Below are 18,499 nucleotides of genomic sequence, written 5' to 3' on the forward strand. Positions count from 1 at the left end.
TTGGATGTGATGTTTTATCTGCAGTTGTTGGAAAGGGTTTTTCAAATTAATTAAGAATATACTTGAATGTTACAGGATAGAATATGGCTAAACTTAGAGGAATAAACTTTTGAAGCCCAGAGGATGGTCAAGGAAAGCTTTACATAACGTAAGATAAAGACGTAGTTAACGCTATTCTGCAGTCAGTCATACTAAGAACAATGGGAAGTCACTGGTGCATGCAGGAAGCAAATGTATGATACAGGAGTTAGATCTCTGACATGTAAGTACCAAATTTCTTGTCATGTGACAGCCATCCTTGGTGTTTTTCTTTAGGTAGTGGTTCTTTTGACTTTTCTGTAGACGATGGTTTTGTATCTTTTATCTTCCTAATTTCTCTTCCCTGGAAAGCGTATCTTTTCCTGTCATTTCTGGAAGAGTTAATCATCATTTTCTCAGGAGAAACTGCAGGATCTCTTCTATGAGAGGCCTCAAGTTGGTTTAAAAAAAAAAAAAGATAGTAAAAATATTTAGATTAGACAAGAGATTTTAGCCTCATAGCAGCTTTTATGACACAGTAGGAAAATGTATGCATGTTTTTTGATGATCAAAAAATTAATCTCATTCTTTTCATCAGGTAATTGCACCATTAATAGAATTGAGAAAATACTGCATAACACAAGAACTATAGTCTTTAGTAAAAAAAAAAAATTTGATCTAAATATCTTTACTTCCTTAAGAGATCAACCCTAGATAGTGAGTCAGCTTGCCAGCAATGAAGATTAATAAAGGAATATGCTAAGGATTTTTTCTATTAACCACCAGCTGTTCTGACCATGAAATATTTCAGCTACTTCCTGACCCTCTTTTGTTAAAAACAGAGAAACAAAAAAACAAATAAGAAGGCCCCAGACCCCCAACAGTTGTTATATTTGAGGTGATGGAGATAGAACAGGTTTGATAGCTACTTCTCATAGTGGTTCTGCCTTAATACTGCTAAGCACATATGTGATGGTCTGTTCCAAACCTATCGTAGGCTTGCATAAGATCCTTTAGTGTGGACAAAAAATGCCCTGTAATATTTTTTTAACTTCATCCCACCCCAAACCAGAGTGGCAGAGGGGCTTGTAAGGTAGAGAAGATGATCCCTTTTTACAGGTAAGCACCTGTAGGGCAGATAGTTTTGAATATATTGCCCTGGTGTGCAGAATGAGTATGATTTCTGTTAGTACATGTTGAAGTTAAAGATTCTTCATTGTCTTTGAGCTGGCTTTGAAGCCAAAATTATGAGCGCTTGTAACACCATCATTGAAAATGATTAGGACTAAAACTGGAGAGAGACTTGAGCCTGTATTTTTTTCAGTTCAGTCATTTTAAGCATGCAGTCTGAGAGTCTTCCTGGGCATTACTGAATGCAGTCTGGTCTCTTGCTGGATAAGTTTTCCTATGTAGATTTTCCTATGTATATGAAAATCATGCAAAAGAAATAGTATGCAACAACTCAGATGTGAGATAAAGACACCCTTCTTATGGCACATTAAATCTGTGATGTGAGTGGATGCCCAAGCTAATGCAAAAGCTGCATGAAAGCCAAGCGTGCTGGCAGAGTGGCTGGCGAAGCAGGATGCTGAAAGCAGAGTGCCAGAGAAGCCAAGCTGGCATTGCCCAGTGCCTTGTCCTGGGAGTTCTTTAGCTCTGTGCCTTGCCCTGGCGTGGTGGGTACCAATGGTGCTCTAAGGTGGAGCGCCTTGTGGTGTGCAGCATAAGCTGTGGAAAGTACTGGAGAATATCAAGAGGGGTTGTGGAGGATTATACGGTGATAACAGTATTCAGAATAGGAATGAATAACTTAAATGAGTTATTGGGAGAGTTTTTACCTAAAGCTTAGGTGATAATGCCTTTTTAAAAAGGAGATGATTTGCGAATTCAGATTTTCCTTCAGTTTTGCAGTGTATCTGCGTTCATTCAGGCAAGGTTACAAACTAAGGCTGAGCGTGGCTCCATTTTAATTTATCCTGTTTTAGCTAATGCTCTGTGAAGTTATTGTCTTGAAAATGGAAAAGTGCATCTCTTGGGAAGTGTGAACAATGGACTACCTTTTTGGGAAAATTGTCTCTGGTTTGTGGACCTATTGAGTTGAGCAGATGCTGCAATATTTTAACATCATCTTGTGAGAGGTGTATTGCATTTGTGTTTGTGTCCCTATTTCTTCTGCAACTACTTGTCCTGGTTTGCTGGGTTTGACTTGTTAATGTATGTGCAGAACTGGAGGTGGAAAGGGAATAACTAAAGAGCATGCTTGTGCCCTGGAGGAGGAAGGATGACTTAAGCTAAAATGCTGCCTCCATATCCCATGGGTATGATATGTGGTAGAGTGACTGGATCCTCCTGCATTATTCATTGCCACTGGCTTCTGCTGTGAGGTGGGTGTTTATCACATGAATAGTTGTGCTGTGGGTTGCTGCAGAAAAGGTGTGTGTGACCTGAATGCTCATCACCCACAGGTCTCTCTCTAAGTGACAGAAAAAACCTGGTCTAAAGTATGGTATGTCTGCTAAAAAGTCAAATCATTTGAAGATGTTTTTCTCTCCAGGCAGCCTGTGGAGGAGCATCTTTAGTTGCTTCTAACCCTCATGGTTGGTCTCTGTCATATATATGAGCTTTTAATTCCTTTCTTGAAAGACTATGCCTGTGTGAAAGTAAGCTTTATTCCTAAAATATATTTGGAAAATTGTTCAGCTAGCCTTGTTGTACCCCATTGTACTAAAAATAACATTTTTGAGAGAAATTCCAGGCTGCTTTCTTTTCAAATATTGATTCAAATTTCTTTGTTTCCACTTTTAAATTTTTTACAATTCTTTTTAATTCAGCTCCCTGAGTGTTTTCAACGCACACTTGTTTTACTGCTGACGTGCTAATAGCAAATTGTGCATTGGGCTTTTGCAAGCTCCAAAGTTTGGGTCAGGAGGGATGAGCAAACAGAAAATATGGCTTGGTTACCATCCTCTGGGGGGAAGCCATGCTGCTTGGGTACTCAGACTGTGCCTGAAGAGTTGCTGTTGAGCGATAACCCCATGTTGATTGTACTGTGCTTTTGGCATTATAACCTGGAGACTGTCAGCCTCAGGCCAGATGTTTGCTCAGACAGTTTTGTAATAGCAGCAACTTATCTGTTGAGAGTCACTATAGCAGTGATAATGAAAGCTGCAGAGGGGGCATAGACTTAGGGGCAGAAAGGGGGGGACACAAGGCTTCATCGTGCTGCTGGGAGGGTGGCCAGTATACTGCAAACTGCCTGCTCCGAAGTGTGGGAGCTGTATTCTGGATGTTTCTAAGCTCTGTCCCTCTTCCGTTGGCTTTTGCACATTGGGTGTATGTGTGCTGAGACCTAGAACCAGAGCAGCAGCTGTCTTTCTGGAACAGCTCCTTGCCACGGCCATCTGGTTCACCTGTAGGAAGCTGGATTACTCACCAGTGGAAATACCAGCTCCCTCAGGCTGTAAGGGTAGGGTACTTCCATAAAGGTTTTTACTGGTAGGATGGTCTGATTTCTGTGTAACCATAGCAGCAGAACACAAATCAAAGTGGGCTTTTTGGGGTGCACAGTCTGACAGGACCATGTGAGCTGAAGCCAGTGCTGTGCACTGGGAGATGTCAGCCTCTCAGAGGCTGAAGAGGAATTCTGCTTCAGTGTCACCCAGTGCTTTGGCTTCTTCTGATTTGGTGTCTGTGCAGCACAGTTTGGCAAACAGTAAGACTTGAGAAAAGCAGTGAGTCATGCAGCCAAAGGACCAAAATAACACCGTGGTGTTTGAGAACAGTCACTGGCAGTGTGGAGGTCTGCAGTGTTTTGAGTGCAGTGGTGGGGAGGATTGGCTAAAATGAAAATATAGTTTTGGTCCAGAGTGGCATGAAAGTTTCTTAGCCCCACTCCCATGTGCCTGCTTCTGTTCAAAACTTTAAAGGAAGAACAAAATCTATTTTTCAATATCCAGTTTGGATATTTTTAATAAAAAGAATCTCTAAAATGAAGGGGACAGACTTTAGTATCCTTCGTAAATATCAAGACTTTCCCTCCTTGCTGTCTATTCTGCAGTAATCCCCTGGTCAGTCTTCATCGTGGGGAGGCAAAAGACCCATGTTCATGTTTCTTGTTGGCCCAGGAGGACCAGAGGCCTCCACCTATTCTTTCCAGGAAGGTATCCAGAATACGCTTTTTAACCTGGAAGGGGAAGAGTAGGACCCCTCCTGCAAGTAGTGGTAAACCAAATCTCTTCAATTTTATTGCACTTCTCAGAGTTCATAAATAAAACAGTGCCATGTGCATTTCAGTGTTTTAGCCACTAATTGTGAAAGAAAGCTTCTTCCTGACCTTCAAAAATTTGGGAAGGTAAAACCATTTAAGTGATGCAATTTTCCTTTTGGCCCTCCCTCTAGGGCAGTAAGCGAATTAATGTGTTAGGTGCTTCCTTCTGTGGATTGAGCAGAAACTACTGCCAAGGAAGGTGAGATGCAGAGAAAGGTAGATGCTAAAAGCATCAGGGAGTTCTTGAGGTGTGACAGCAGCCTTCTCTTCCATCCCATCTTTGATGAGAGTCCTCCACGTCTGTCAGGTTGAAGTGCAATTTGTTAATACACTTGGCAGATTTTTCTTTAATTATTATTATTAAAAAAAAGCCATAATTTTTTTTGTCATTGTTGATTTGGTTTGGTTTGTTGGTTTTTTGTTTTTTGTGATTTTTAAAAGCTATTTCCAGACTAAGGCCCTTAGAAACCTCAGAAAAATGAAGCTCTCCTCTCCTTTCAGAAACAGACCCCAGCAGCCTGGATTCTCGGGACTGTTGCATGAGGCTTACTGGGAGGCTGTCTGATGGACTTGAGTTAGAAACTGGTAATGTGCTTTCTAGAAGGAAAGAGAAAAAATTATCCCTAAAATAGATGACCACACTGTACTTATTAATTATTGATGTTATGCTGGATAACTTCTTTCTTCTATTATGAAATTGGAGGAAGAGGTGAAATTTTAATGGAGGAGTAGGTAGGATCCAGGGATTCTTATTTAAAAGACATTTTAAGGCAGACCCCGCCAGTCTGATAATGTCAATGCAGCATGTCTGCATGTCTGTGTGTGTGCGTTAGAGGAAGCTGCAGTGTGAAAACTCACCAGTGTCATACTGCTATCAGTTCTCATCTCTATATGATGAGTAATGTAGATATGTAATATCCTCAGCCTTACACATAAATTTGTAACTGTGCTTCCATTCTAAAATCACAGGAATTGGGAAATCTGTAGTTATTTTTCCAGGAGCAACTGGATTCTTACTGACTTGAATGTTGCTGCTTTTACACCCTGCTCAACACAGACAGATTTGCAATCTGAAAGCAATGTATAGACATCACTGTAAAGAACACAGAAATGCTCCAGAGTGATAGAATTCTTAAAATTTGTATTCAAATAGATGGGTTTGTTTTCCTATAAAACAAGTATTCAAGGTGAAGAAGTGGAAAACTATCTGTTGCTCTCCCTGGAGAGATGTGCCACCTCTAAGGCAGCCTGGCTGCTCTTTCCTGCAGCCCATCTGAGAAGCAGTTGCCCAATGGGAAAGGGGGGAAGAGTTGGTGAATATTTTTGGGTTTTGTGTCAGTTTTTATATTTAAGTGGATTTAAATCAGAGTATCTCAGTTTAAGTCAACAGAAGCATCTGAGAATCTTGCTGGTGCAGGACTTTTTCTTATTTAAAGACAAGAACAAAAATGCAATGTCATTGCTGAGCAACCCATCTATATAGTGTGTGTGCTTCAGGAAAAAGAGTTACTGAAGTATAAAACCTATTTTAGTACTGAATTACTCCAGCTGAAATTCGGTGATTAGGAACCTGCCTCTTTCATATTTAGTCTAAATTTTAAAGTTCCCTACCAAGAGCAAGGTGGTTGGACAGTAGAGCAATCAAACCAGCTAACCTTTTTAGCTGTTGTCAGGAAGCCACAGGCTACAAGCAGAGGGGGGAAAAAGCTGCAGTGATTCCTAACTTGGTAAATTCCTGCTAAACTTCAAGAAGGTAGATTTGGTCTGAGTTCAGATGTAACAAATCTGCACAGAGTCTCTCTTGGGTAGAGTCTGTTTTGGGAGATATACAAAAGTATGTTTTGTTCTAGCATCTTATGAGTTGGGAATAACTCCCAGTTTTTTTCTTTGCTTACTGGTGTTTGGTTTTATTATTGTAACTGAAATTCTGTAATGTGCTCAAGATCAGGTTGCACACAGGCACCTTTGAGATGACTTGTTTCTAAAGCTAGCTGAGAACTGGATTGCAGATCTGTGTCCCACAGAAATCCAAGTACCCAGAAATATCTAATCTCACTTCAAGGATATGTAGCTATAGCCCCATTTTTGCAAAAGGAGGAAATAGGGACTACTTAGTTTTTTAAACTTGCACCTGTTATTACCTCAACCAGCCAGTTGTTTATTTTATTAATGGTAACAGTATGTTCCTACTGTGTCATCTGTGGGCGTTGCATTTGCTGATTCCTTCTCTAAGAAGGGTATCGATGCCTGCATGATATCTGCCTTCCAATTTACGGCTTTTAATGAAGTCCTAAATGAATTATTCCGGCTTGCATAGGCCTGGGAGACTGAGCTGGCTACTTTGTTGGTTGTCTGAGCTTTTCTTGAAATATGAAGATTTATAAACAGGAAGAAAAAAAATTTCTCTCTTCGTTCTGAAGTTGTTTTTAAGTCTGCCGATTTTCAAGGCAGGCAACATGGTAAAAATGTGGGCGGAGAAGTGGACATTTTCAGCACCATGCAGAGGAAGGGAAAGACAGGGTGGGGGATTCTCAACTGGGAAACAGAAAATGTTGGGTGTGTGGCAGCACAGTTTCAGGAATTTGTGCCATTAGTGTTAATATCACTTTTGGTCAGAGGTCAGATTTCTGTTGTTGAAACTTTGTTTTGCAATTTTCTATCTGCTGTTTTGTTGAAGAGGCTGTTTTTCCAACCTTTGAGACCTTTACTTTGTATTTCAGGTTTTCCTCTGATCTCAGAACTGATGTCTGACCCTGTCTTAGTTTGGACCATTAAACTGTTTTCTTCCAGACATAAAAAGCTTTTTGAGTTGTTGCCTAATTTTTTTATTGAATTGATTACTGTTTCTGTTTTAGTTACTCTAGGCTTGATTTAGAACAAATTACATTTCATATATAGAATGAAAAGGATTAATTATAAAAATGGCTGTGCCAACACAGACAGATGCATCTGTTTGATTATGTATAGAAGAAACCCCTTAAAATTATTTGGAATGCTAGCATGTATGCTCAGTCTGTAGAGAAGTTTCAGGTCTCAGCATTTAACCCAGAAAGTTTTGTTTATTTGAAACCCATGAATCGCAAGCATCAGGAACTTGCTAGTTGCTTGGCTTTCCTGGTATGAAGATGTTAACAACATGTTTTCTTTCTCTTCTCCTTTTTTTTCCTCTCTCTTGAATACTGAAATCTGATAATCTGATACAAAAGTCCACAAATGTGCCTGCTAAATTAAGTTAGAATATTAGTTTAGTGAACATTGGTCTGTTTTCTTCCTGCCTCCTTGAATACCTTTTTTTTTTAAAGTGCAATTTTATTATTAATAATAAAGTGAGTATATTTTCTTGATTTCTTAAAAAAGCTTTATATTTTAAAATTACTTTTCATCTGGCTTATAAAAAGGTCTAATTTCAAGTTTACAAATGACAAATATGTTTTTTAGCAAGAATGTTTTTAGCTCTCTTAATCTGTCTTAATACTTTCTAGGATTTATAGTTCTTGGATTTCTGTTAGAACAAAGGAATAAATCTCTGTTTAAAATGGAATCTAATTTGACTTGATTTAGTCAGGCTTTTGCTTTAACAAAATAAAAAAAAAAATATTATCGAAGCTCTACAGCAGATGAGATTTGTATCTTTGGTCTTTCATAGTTATTTTCTCCAGATGGGGGAACAAATATAAAGTTGAATAATACCCTGAATCCTAGAGCATAGTTTGACTGACAGATCTGGTGCCGCTGATGGAGCATTTTTTGATGGGGGTATAACAGTATTTTTGTCACTATGTGGCGACAATCCCAATATATTTCTCAGTACCAAATGCCATAGCATTAATGTAATCATTTGCCAGGGGTGGAGTAACTGTGGTGCAGCATACAGACCTTGCAAAAATAAATTATACAGTTGATGTCTACTGAACACAAGCATAATTGAAAACATGATTTTTTTATGAACATACTGTTTACTGAGCACATTTTACTGTTCTTTCCTAACTCGGGGTTCATCTCTATCATCTAAGTTAATTTTCTTTGTGATATTCAGTGTTTGTGCATGGGGAGAACTGCAGGTCTGTTTTGCAGTGCGGAGGGAGAGAGAATTTAAAGCGTGCTTTGCAGCGTGTTTTAACGTGCCCGAGCTGCCATAGTCCAGCAGCAGTTCATGACACCTGCCTGGTTTGGGAAGGTGATACACAGATCCGTCTATTCTGCTTTTGCTTCTCCTCTGTGCACATTGTTGAATGCAGATGGTTTTAAGGATGTAAACTGAAGGTGGCTGCTCGGGTTACTGTGTCTGTGCTCATCTGATTCCCAGCCTCCCATTGCCTTGCATCTCCCACTGCCACAGAGGATGGCTGTGCAGGTTTCTTCTGGTAACCTGCACCTTTGCAAGCTCAGTAGTTTTCATTATTCTCTTCCTGACTCTTCATAAATGAAAACTTTAGTATGTGACTTGGTTTTGTTTTGCAGCTTGCCTGATTTCTGCAGCGACCTGAAGGAGACTGCCCAGGACTCTAGAACTTGGTGCTTTAGTACAGGCTTTCCACCAACGAGCTGGGAAGAGTAAGTAACCTGTTCCATTTCTGGGGATCCTGTGGGGTGGGAGGGCTCTTTCTGAACTTTCATGTACTGTGTCTTAAACACTAAATTTTCTAGGTTTCTCCCAGCACAGAGACTGGAGGTACCTGTATTTCTGTGCAGTATTTACATTGTTTATCATGATGATGTTAATGAACAAAAGTGGTCCAGTTCTTGTAGTACTCCAGCAACAGTTCATACTTTATCCTTTTCTGCAGTTTATCTGTACTGTGACTTGCTGTGCACCTCACGTGGGAAAAGGCTGTACACATTCATAGTAGTGCTGCTCCTGTATGGTGTCAGTGATGCTATCTGTTAATGGGGACACCTGTGTTGGATATCAGTGTCCTGTGCAGTTCAAGAAGTGCAGTCTCCTGTGACATATCCAGATGGTTCTGTGTGGGTCTCAGGGTGGGAGTGAGGCCCACAGCAGCAGTACTTTGTGACTCCAGCTGAGGCTGTCTGTGTGGAGGGATTACCTGGTGGCACGCTCACCACCAGCTTCTGCTGCTATGGCTGTCCCTTCCTTCTCACGTGACTTAGCAGGCTGGGGATGTACTTACCAGTACCTGGCAAGCCGCAGGGTTTCTCATCTTCAGAAATAAGATATGCGAGAAGTCTGGAATTGTCTACTCATAAAGAAAGTGCTGTTAGCTGGAAGTCTTGGGCTAAGCATGTCTGTAGGTTTGTCTGTGCCATACAAGTAGTCGTATTGGCAGAGCTCTGCAAAAAACCTGCACTGTTTCCTGACAGAAGCAGTAAGTTTTTCCATCAGGATTTCCTTTCTACCCTTCTGAAATGCAGCAGCACTCTTCTGGGCTTTTGCTGATGTGATCCTTACCAAGGGTGTTATTTTGTACAGTCCTAATTTGTGCAGGTGAGCTGGCAGAGCTTTCAGTTGCATGTGAGCCTTGTAGCCACTGAGAAATCTTATGCATGCCTTGCGTTCTTGCTTTACTTGTGGGGTGCACAGCTGCAAACTCTCATCCTGTGAGTTTCCACTTTAGCTGGTTAGTTAAAATATAGAGAGAAGATAAATGCCAGTATCTAGACACGGATTTAGAAAATGATCTTTCATGCTTCATATTACTTTTCGCAGACAATTCCTTATTTAGAAAGAACTTCTCATCCTGAAGAATTTCAGAAGTTTTAGGGTTTGGGGTTTTTTTTGTTAATTTTGTTTTTTCCTCCCTAAATAAAGCTACACTCCAATGAGATATTTCTTGTTAAAGCAGTCTTTGCACAAAGGGAATGATGAGACTCTAGCCAGCCTGGGTTAGTCTCGTGTTGGTGTGCAGTTGTTTTAGCCAGTGCAGTAAAGATGGCTCTTATGGAAAGGCTCAGGGTTAATCTTGGTCTTCATGCTTTTTGTGTATGTTAATCAAGCAGGTTTAGTGGTCCGTAATACACACGAGGCTTGGGCTAATGATGCAACTTCTTTTTTCAGGTTGTTTTGATTTAGTCTCTATACCTACTTGACAGAGCCTCAATTATTACGTGGGAATCAAACAGTATTCTTCTAAAACATAGGGTTGTCATGCAGATTATTAATCAGCCCAGGCTATCAGAAAGTTCCTGTTATGTTATCATCACTTAAAATCACAGAATTATAGAATGATTAGAACTAGAAAGAATAGCTGCTTGTTTGTGAAAGATGTTATTTATAAAATCAGGCTAAGTTTTGGTGCTTGATTTTGTTAACAATATGTAGTGAAGGAAACCCTGGGGGAACTTCTCTGGTTGCAGCAGATGAATGGAATAGCCTCTGCTTCTGCTCCCAGTGCTATGATTATTTGTCATCACTTTTGCCACTGGTAACAGCAGCAGCAGGTGTAGTACTGGGTAGTGTAGCTAAATGATACTTAAATAAATAAATAAATTTCTTGCTATATTGATAGCAGTTGTTCTTGCAAGCCAAAGACACAGCTCTTGCCTTGAGGAGGAGAGGGTGTTGTGGAGAGGAGAGATCTGAAAAGAAATAATTGAATTGTAGCTGGTTGATTGTCTTCAGGTGGTATTTTATTGTCCCCCTACTCATCTTACTTGTCAAAAAATGGAGAAAGGCACCATGAGGTAGAAATTAACAGTGTTTTAGAAAATGTTAAATAAATTGCTTTTTTTAATGGAGCATTGCAATATTTAATGTGATTATTCATGGCTCGTGATTAGGAAGCATCAGCAACAACATGAAACTATTCTGATTATTCTGACAGATGTTTAATACTAAAAAAAAATATGTTTTTTTTCTAAGAATAAGTTCTTCCATCAAGAAAGATAGAAGTCTTATGTGATAACTGCACATAATGAACCCTATCTTGACTGCATCCTAAAAGGCTGACCATATTTCAGTATGCTACACAATGGTTTCAAATACTTTTTCAGTTCAATAAAGCTACAAATCCTATATTATATGATTTGGTTGTCTCCTCTAGACATTGTTTTTGAGGGAAGGTGAGGCTAAGCAAGTACTTTGACAAAAAAATTCAATACAATTTTCAGTGCAATTACTACTTCATTAAATTTTTCAGAAGTTGTTTAGCCTGGGATTGTTTATCCTGGGGAAAAGGAGGCTCAGGGAGGACGTTATCGCTCTACACAACTACCTGAAATGAGGTGGTAGCGAGTGGAGGTTGGCCTCTTCTCCCAGGTAGCAAGTGACAGGACCAGAAGAAACGGGCTTGAGTTGCACCAGGGGATGTTTAGGCTGGATATTAAGAAAGATTTCTTCACTGAAAGGGTTGTCAGGCATTGGAACAGGCTACCCAGGGAAACGACGGAATCACCTTCCCTAGAAGTGTTCTACAGACATGTGGACATGGCACTTGGGGGTATGGTTTAGTGGGGAACATGGCAGTGCTGGGTTAGTGGTTGGACTGGATGATCTTAAAGGTCTTTTCCAACCTTAATAATTCTATGACTTTATGATTCTGTTTTGTTATGACACTGATACATTAATCATGAGGTTTTGTTATAAAGCTATAGAGGTAGTTTGTGTGGTTTCCTCCTAGAAAGACCTAAAAACCACTGGGGTTTTATTTCCTATTTCATTAACTGAAAGTAATTTTTTCCCTGTGATGCTACAGAAATTACTCTTTCCACCATTTATTTATTTACTAAAATGCTGAGGGTTTTTATGGCTGATGAACAACTGTGTAGTCAATAGAAATGTTGTATGAGAGTTCTCTATGTCGAATGGCTCTGCCTTAAAACCTCCCAAAACTGGAAACAAAGGAAAGGTTTATTTTGTGTACTCTCTTTGTATACTACAGCACTGTTGTCCTTATAAGTTCCACATGACTTTGACTTTCTTTTCCCTTCATATCCTTGTGGGTTAAAAACCAAAACAAGCCCCAGAGGTCTGAATTGTTTTCTAATAAGAAATGTAAATGAGTTGCTTCCTACAAATAAGACTCTAGTCCTTCCTTCAGCTTAGCAGCAAAAAGATGATGTTGGAAAGAGATGTAGCAGTTGTCGAGTTTATGACAAACTGAGACATTCAGACACATGCTTGGGAGCTACACCTAAAAAATGGGACTTTTAAAGGGTGGTGGTGGGGGAAGTAATAGAGATTAAAATCCTGAATCATACCTCAGAAATAGTTCATCTGCTTTCAGTCATTCCTGGATCCAACTGCTTCAGAGAAATAAGAAAGCCAAGAAATTGTGCAGAAGGCAGAGTGAAAAATCTGTTCACAGTTTCTTCCAAATCCTATTAGATGAAAGCCATGTTATCCTTTGAAACAAGATACCCTAGATCTTAGGTGATTTTTTTTGTTGGCTTTGGTACTTTTAAAAAAACCCAACTTTAGACATTCTTGTTATTCACTAACCACCTTTATAACCCTGCTAGATTTTTGTCTTTTTTTTTGTGGAATCTAAACTTTCTTATTAACCTCTTTGTGAATTGCACAGAAAAATGTCAATTAAAAAAAAAAATCACCTCCCATTCAGATTCTTACTTGCATCATATTACACAATCTGTAACTTTTAAGGTAGTGTTAGATGATTTTATACAGTTTTGGAGAGTCATTCTTGGACCACCTTTCTCCGATATTAGGCTGGAAATTAGAACTTGTTCCTTGTGCCAACATTACACTTTGAAGTTTTTGTTTCTTCTCTTGGCCTTCATTTTGCTGTAAGACAAACCTTTAATATCCTTGTACAAGGCAGAAATCTATCACCTTGATTATCTTCCAATTCCCTGTATTTTCCATTAATCCCTGGTGTGTGAGGGACCAGATGCTACCAGGCTGTTTCAGATGAGGTCTGGATGTTACCTCCCACAACCGTGTCAGTGTTTTCCCAGCTCTGCAGGACAGATTGTAACCAGAGAACAAATTTGCTTGCCCCCATGCATACATCAGACTGGAAGCTCAGAGCAGCACCCTGCTGATGTAGCTGGGGTCTCCTTCTTCCATCGTATCCAAACATTTGAATCACAGCCCAACACTGACAGCAGAATTTCTTAGTGATTCTATGAATAAATGACCTCGTGCTTTGTTCTTTATTACATTTCTATTATGCTCCTTATTGACATCCAGTTTTCCTTTTGGTGATTCGATCTTTCTCTTTGCAGCAAAATGTCCAAAATTTTTTGTCACCAGATTTCACTGATACCTTTTGTGGCAGGATCATTAATGACAATATTAATTGAAAATTCCTTTTATCATTCAGTATTTTCCACTCTGTTGGTTAATTTGTGTTTTCCCTCCTCTGTGGTAATCATTTTGTGGTTCCTTCTATGCATCAAAGCTCCTGTACAAGAGCTTTGATAATTGTCCATTCCCTAAGTCTTCCTTATTTTATTGTCTCTGAAAAATACTTGAAAATACTTGGGCTTGTCTGGGCTGCTGAAGATCAAAATCAAGCATCTGAGATCAAAATCAAGTATGGAGAAAGCCTGTTTTAGTGCCTTACAGCCTTCCATTGCCACAGGTAAAATGAAATTTTGTTAAAGTAGCAGTTTACTTAATTGTCATTCCTCTGCTCTAAATTGTATTTTAGCTGTTTTTCCCGTGGTCAGGAAGCAGCTACACACACAAAAATATAAATATATATAAAGCTTTAGCTATATTTAGATGAGTCATAGGTTTATATAATAAATATATATTTAATATAAAAATGATTGTGTAAACTTTTAGAAGAATCCCTATCTTGAAGCATCAAAATTCAACCCACACTGCATTTGTTACTGCATCTGCTACCACCAGGTCCCCAAGGAGCAGCAACAGCTGTGACTGTTGCATTGCAGACAAGGGATATGTGCTTGAGTTCAATAAAAGTAGGAAATTCTGACAAGAGGAATGAGTAATAAGTTACAAACAGAATTCTTATGGTTTTGTTTTGTATTTTGCTTTTGAGATAGAAAGTCACTGTTTGGGACAGAGATAAGGAAAGTCACAGAAGGTGTCTGCTGCTGATGGAGCAACTGTTCCAGAAGGAACTGTTTAAAGAAATGTCAGTGCAGGTTTTTTGTATTGCTTTACAATTCTCTTCTTCTGTCCTCACACCCTGAAAACCAGCTGAGCTCAGTTCTGTTATGCTCAACTTATCTTTTGAGGGCTTTCTACTATTCATGGGAGTTAGAAACAGCATTGGCTTGAAATCCCAGACTTTGAGCAGTAGGTGGTTTCTGCTGTGCTCATTGCTTCCATGAAAGGGTAAAACACAGGAAGTTTGGATTAGATCATTTAGATGCAAATGGACAAAATAGATAAACTGGGAATTTTTGTCTTGAGTAATAATACAAAGTCATTCTCTTAAGATATGTTTCAGCATTAATGTAGGATAGCAGCAAGATCTAGAATGTGGTGGGTTTGGTTTTGTTTTTCTGTCTGGAGAGATGACAAACTTTTTTGGTTTTGGAGATAGAAGTTGTAGCTCATCCCAGTAGTTATTTGAGAGCTGGCAAACACAAAAATTACAGCATTTTTCTGGGGAATCTGCTTCTGTTTTGTCTAAGAATTGTCTTCCACTTTTTGCATCCATTCTTGGAAGGACAGCAACAACATTGTGTTCATTCCTATAAGATACAGGGAAGGGGAAAGTGAAGAGTAGTCGTGAAATGCTACAAGAGAAAACTTAGCTTGCTTGGAAAGCTTCCCACTGAAAAAAAGCCAAAAAAACAAAAACATGGTGGCATTTCTGACTTCAGCAGAAATAAGCATCTTCTCATTTAGAAATACTGTTTTTACCTGACAGTCAGCTTTGAAAAATATTTTTCATGGATTTTTGTGTAAATGAGGTTCAGAATATGTGTCTGAAATACTACTGTCTTGGTTTAGGCGTTGCAGGGAGATCTGTTTTACCCAGCTACAATTGCTTTGATCGTGTAATACCTTTGTACTCCAGCACAGTTCTGTAGCTTGCCAGGCTTCCTTCTGGCTTACAGCCTAACCTGACTGCAGCCTCAGAGGCTCAGAGCACCACAGTTCTTTTTTTTAATCTGCAACTTTGTTTCTACTTAACAAATTCTCACTAATGAGCAAGTAAAATTGAGATTGTTAGTTCAGATAGCTGCACTGGAGTGAATGAAGTTAACTCTATTTATAACAAACTTGCCAGTATTATAGATGGTGCTTTTCTTTGTGTTAAAATATATATTGACTGTATAGTTGTACACAGAATGTTCTGATGTTTTCTTTTATTGTTTGGTTGAACAAAATCTGCATTAAGATAACAATTCATAATAAATATAAAAAGCATGGGTGTTTTACTGAGAAAGCATGTATCATCTCTACAGGGGATTAAGGTCAAGGGACCATGAGTGTCTTGAATTCAACTTGCTCTATACGATCTGGCTGCAGAAGTACTGAAATGCTAAATTTCAGAAAAACACACTTCTGATGAATTAGGGACTGTAAAGCAAAGCCTTAAACGTGAATTGGGGACACAGTAGAAGTTTTGTTCAAGTGACTAACACTGATGATATCCAACAGAACAGAGTGAGAAATTGAAGCATCTGTCCCTACATGATGTATGGGAACCTCAACTGACCAGGCAGGTGACACAGTACCTGGAAAAGATAACTAAGAATAAGAAAAGCCCTCATGAAGGAATTCTCAAAAATGGAGAAGAGGGAAAGCATCCAAACAGAAACTTGTTAGGGGAGAACTTAGAAGCACAAAAGCAGCAAAAAAGTATACAGGACAGAGAAGTGCAAGCAAGAATGCCTGCAGGCAACAAGAATTTGAGTAGTGAGAATTTGTTGAAAGGAGAAATGATGGAATTGCCAGACTTCCTGGGCAGGACAGGACTTTACAGATCTCTAAGCATGTCTACTATTGGAACCAAGTGTGGCAAACCCATGGCAAATGCGGCAGGGCTGGAGTGCAGGCAGGACATCCCCTTGGCTGTGGGATTGTGGTTGTCTTTCCGGTTCCCAGAAAGCTTTTATCCTGTGCCAGTAAGTGGCGATGACAGGGAGTGAATCCTTTGGAAAGCAGGGTGGCTCCCTGCCTCTCAGCAAAGGTAGGTGGAGGGGACAGCGTAACCTCCTCAGTCTGAGTGCTGCCAGACAAAACTGGAAAGGCAGATAAGGTCTCTTGGGTAATGGAAAACTTGGAAAAATATGTCCCTGAAATGAAAATACCTATTTTTAAAAAAAGATGTGGTTATTAGATGAAGAATAATGATTATGAATCATTAATGACTAATGACCTGAAAGAAGGTCACACTTGCAATGATAGAAGATATCTGGCTGGTACAACATTGTGCTTTCTCCAAGAGGCAGTTTGGCTTGAGAGATCTGCATCCAATAGCTGTTCACAATACAGAAAATGAATGTCCTGTCTCTATGTGCCTCCAGAAACCAGCAACAGAAATTCCTAATGGCCTGGCTGGCACTTTGCTTTTTTGATTAAATTGCCTTTCATTACGGTTGTCATGCAGGTGATGCTGCCTGTCACTCCTTTGAAAGCAGGCAAAGTGAAAAGCGATTGACTGTGGGAAGCATTTTTGCATTAAATATGCAAATATGTATGTATGTACACAAAATTTCTGTGTATGTACAGTTGTACTTTCTTATTTCAAAATGAGCCATCCACCAGCCTTACAGGCTGATGTTTAAATTTATTTTATTTTTTTATATCAACCTCTTTTAGTATCTGAACCCTTTGCTATAGAGGGTCTGCTTTGTTTAGGACCTGTGGCTTGAGTGTGTTTTTAAAGCAATGCAAGGTGTTCTCTTACACATTCCCTAGCAGAGCTATTTCCTGGTATTCAAAGGAAGACTTTAAAGGTGGGATTGTGTTGTTAGAATATCACTTAGAGAGTGCTGGAATGTAATTTTTTTGAGTAGTTGTCCCTTAAGAAACATCATACAATAACCTTTTCTTTCCCGACACTGTGTGTAGCTGTTCCTTGCAAGTGTTGTGATGTAGTCAGTCACACTTGGATGACTTCTGTAGGTAATTTGCAGTCATATCCTTTTTCTTGAGCATGTGCAGGTAGGTTTGCTGGCACAATCCGTTTTATGAGATAATAGCAGCCAGTGTGAATGTACTTACATTTGTGTTCGAACACACATGTATTTATAGCGAACGTTGCTTGTAGAGAACCACAGAAGAATAAGGAGTCAGCTGACCTCCTAAACAGCAGCATGCATGAAAAAATAAATTTGGAGGAAACTCAAAATGGTCATTAATAGTATGGAGGTTGGACTATGAGTTGTTTCTCCTCAAACAATAGGTAATGGAGTTAGTTCAGACAAACCGGATGCTGTGTCTTGTCTTATGGACAAAACTTTTTTTTTGACACTCTCATTGGGAAAGAAACCCACAAACAGTACCAGAACTTTGTTTTCCTTTTTTTTTCCATAGTGTCAAAAGATTAATACAAGTAAAATGAAAGTCTTACGTAGCAGTCATAGAAACCAAGAAACATAGAAGTGTTGCAACAAAAGAGGCTCTGTAAAGAAAGATGACAGTCTCAGTTGAAAGTCATGGCAGACCTCTTTGCAAGATGATTTATGTCCTCATTATGTGTGATGATGAGTAGCTGGTACCTCTGTCACCACAGCTCCTAAAAAAGACTTGGCATGACTTGAAGTGGGTAATGCTTTCCAGTGCTACCCTGGGTGGCAGGTATGCAGTGGTAGTGCTCAGGTTTTGTTTCCATGGTTGTTTGTAACTGCTGCATCGTGGGGCTGGTCACCTGAAATGAATCAGGGAAGATTATCAGAAGTGAACAAAGGAAACAACCAACCCCTTCAGGCAGAGCTCTATCAAGTTATGTCTTGAAGAGAAGTCATAAGGCTATATGTCCATTGTACTACATATACAAACTACATGGTGTATGTGTAGTTTTTAAAATTAACTGTGAAGGTGTAAAAATCACTATAAAACATGTTTAAAGCAATTTTCAAGTAGAATAATATGCAAAACACAGAAAGCTGTTACAAAACACATATTTTACAAAACAAATGTGAGTGATCAGGTTAAAAACTAATAAGAAGACCTGATCTGACATATCAGGTACATTCAGGTTTAACTCAGATTTATGTGCAGGTTTGGATATCTAAGTCATGTACATCTAAAGACAAAACCAAACCCAAACTTGTACATGCATGATACTTGGACTTTTTGAAAACAGTATTCGAGACCTCTTTCCATTTTGTTTATCATTCACATGGATGTATATGGAGAAT

General features: G+C 39.2%; 1 protein-coding gene across 7 annotated transcripts in view; it reads left to right on the forward strand.

Moving 5' to 3' along the window:
- Nucleotides 1-18,499, forward strand: part of APBB2 (amyloid beta precursor protein binding family B member 2) — a 180,751-nt gene that overhangs the window by 49,490 nt on the left and 112,762 nt on the right. For all 7 annotated transcript variants that reach the window (XM_064652950.1, XM_064652949.1, XM_064652952.1 and 4 more), the window contains exon 2: nt 8,747-8,839. The gene's annotated coding sequence lies outside the window, so the exon portion shown is untranslated. The remainder of the gene's footprint in view (nt 1-8,746; nt 8,840-18,499) is intronic.

The sequence above is a fragment of the Pseudopipra pipra genome, chromosome 4 (assembly GCF_036250125.1).
Source record: "Pseudopipra pipra isolate bDixPip1 chromosome 4, bDixPip1.hap1, whole genome shotgun sequence".
Taxonomy (NCBI): Eukaryota; Metazoa; Chordata; class Aves; order Passeriformes; family Pipridae; genus Pseudopipra; species Pseudopipra pipra.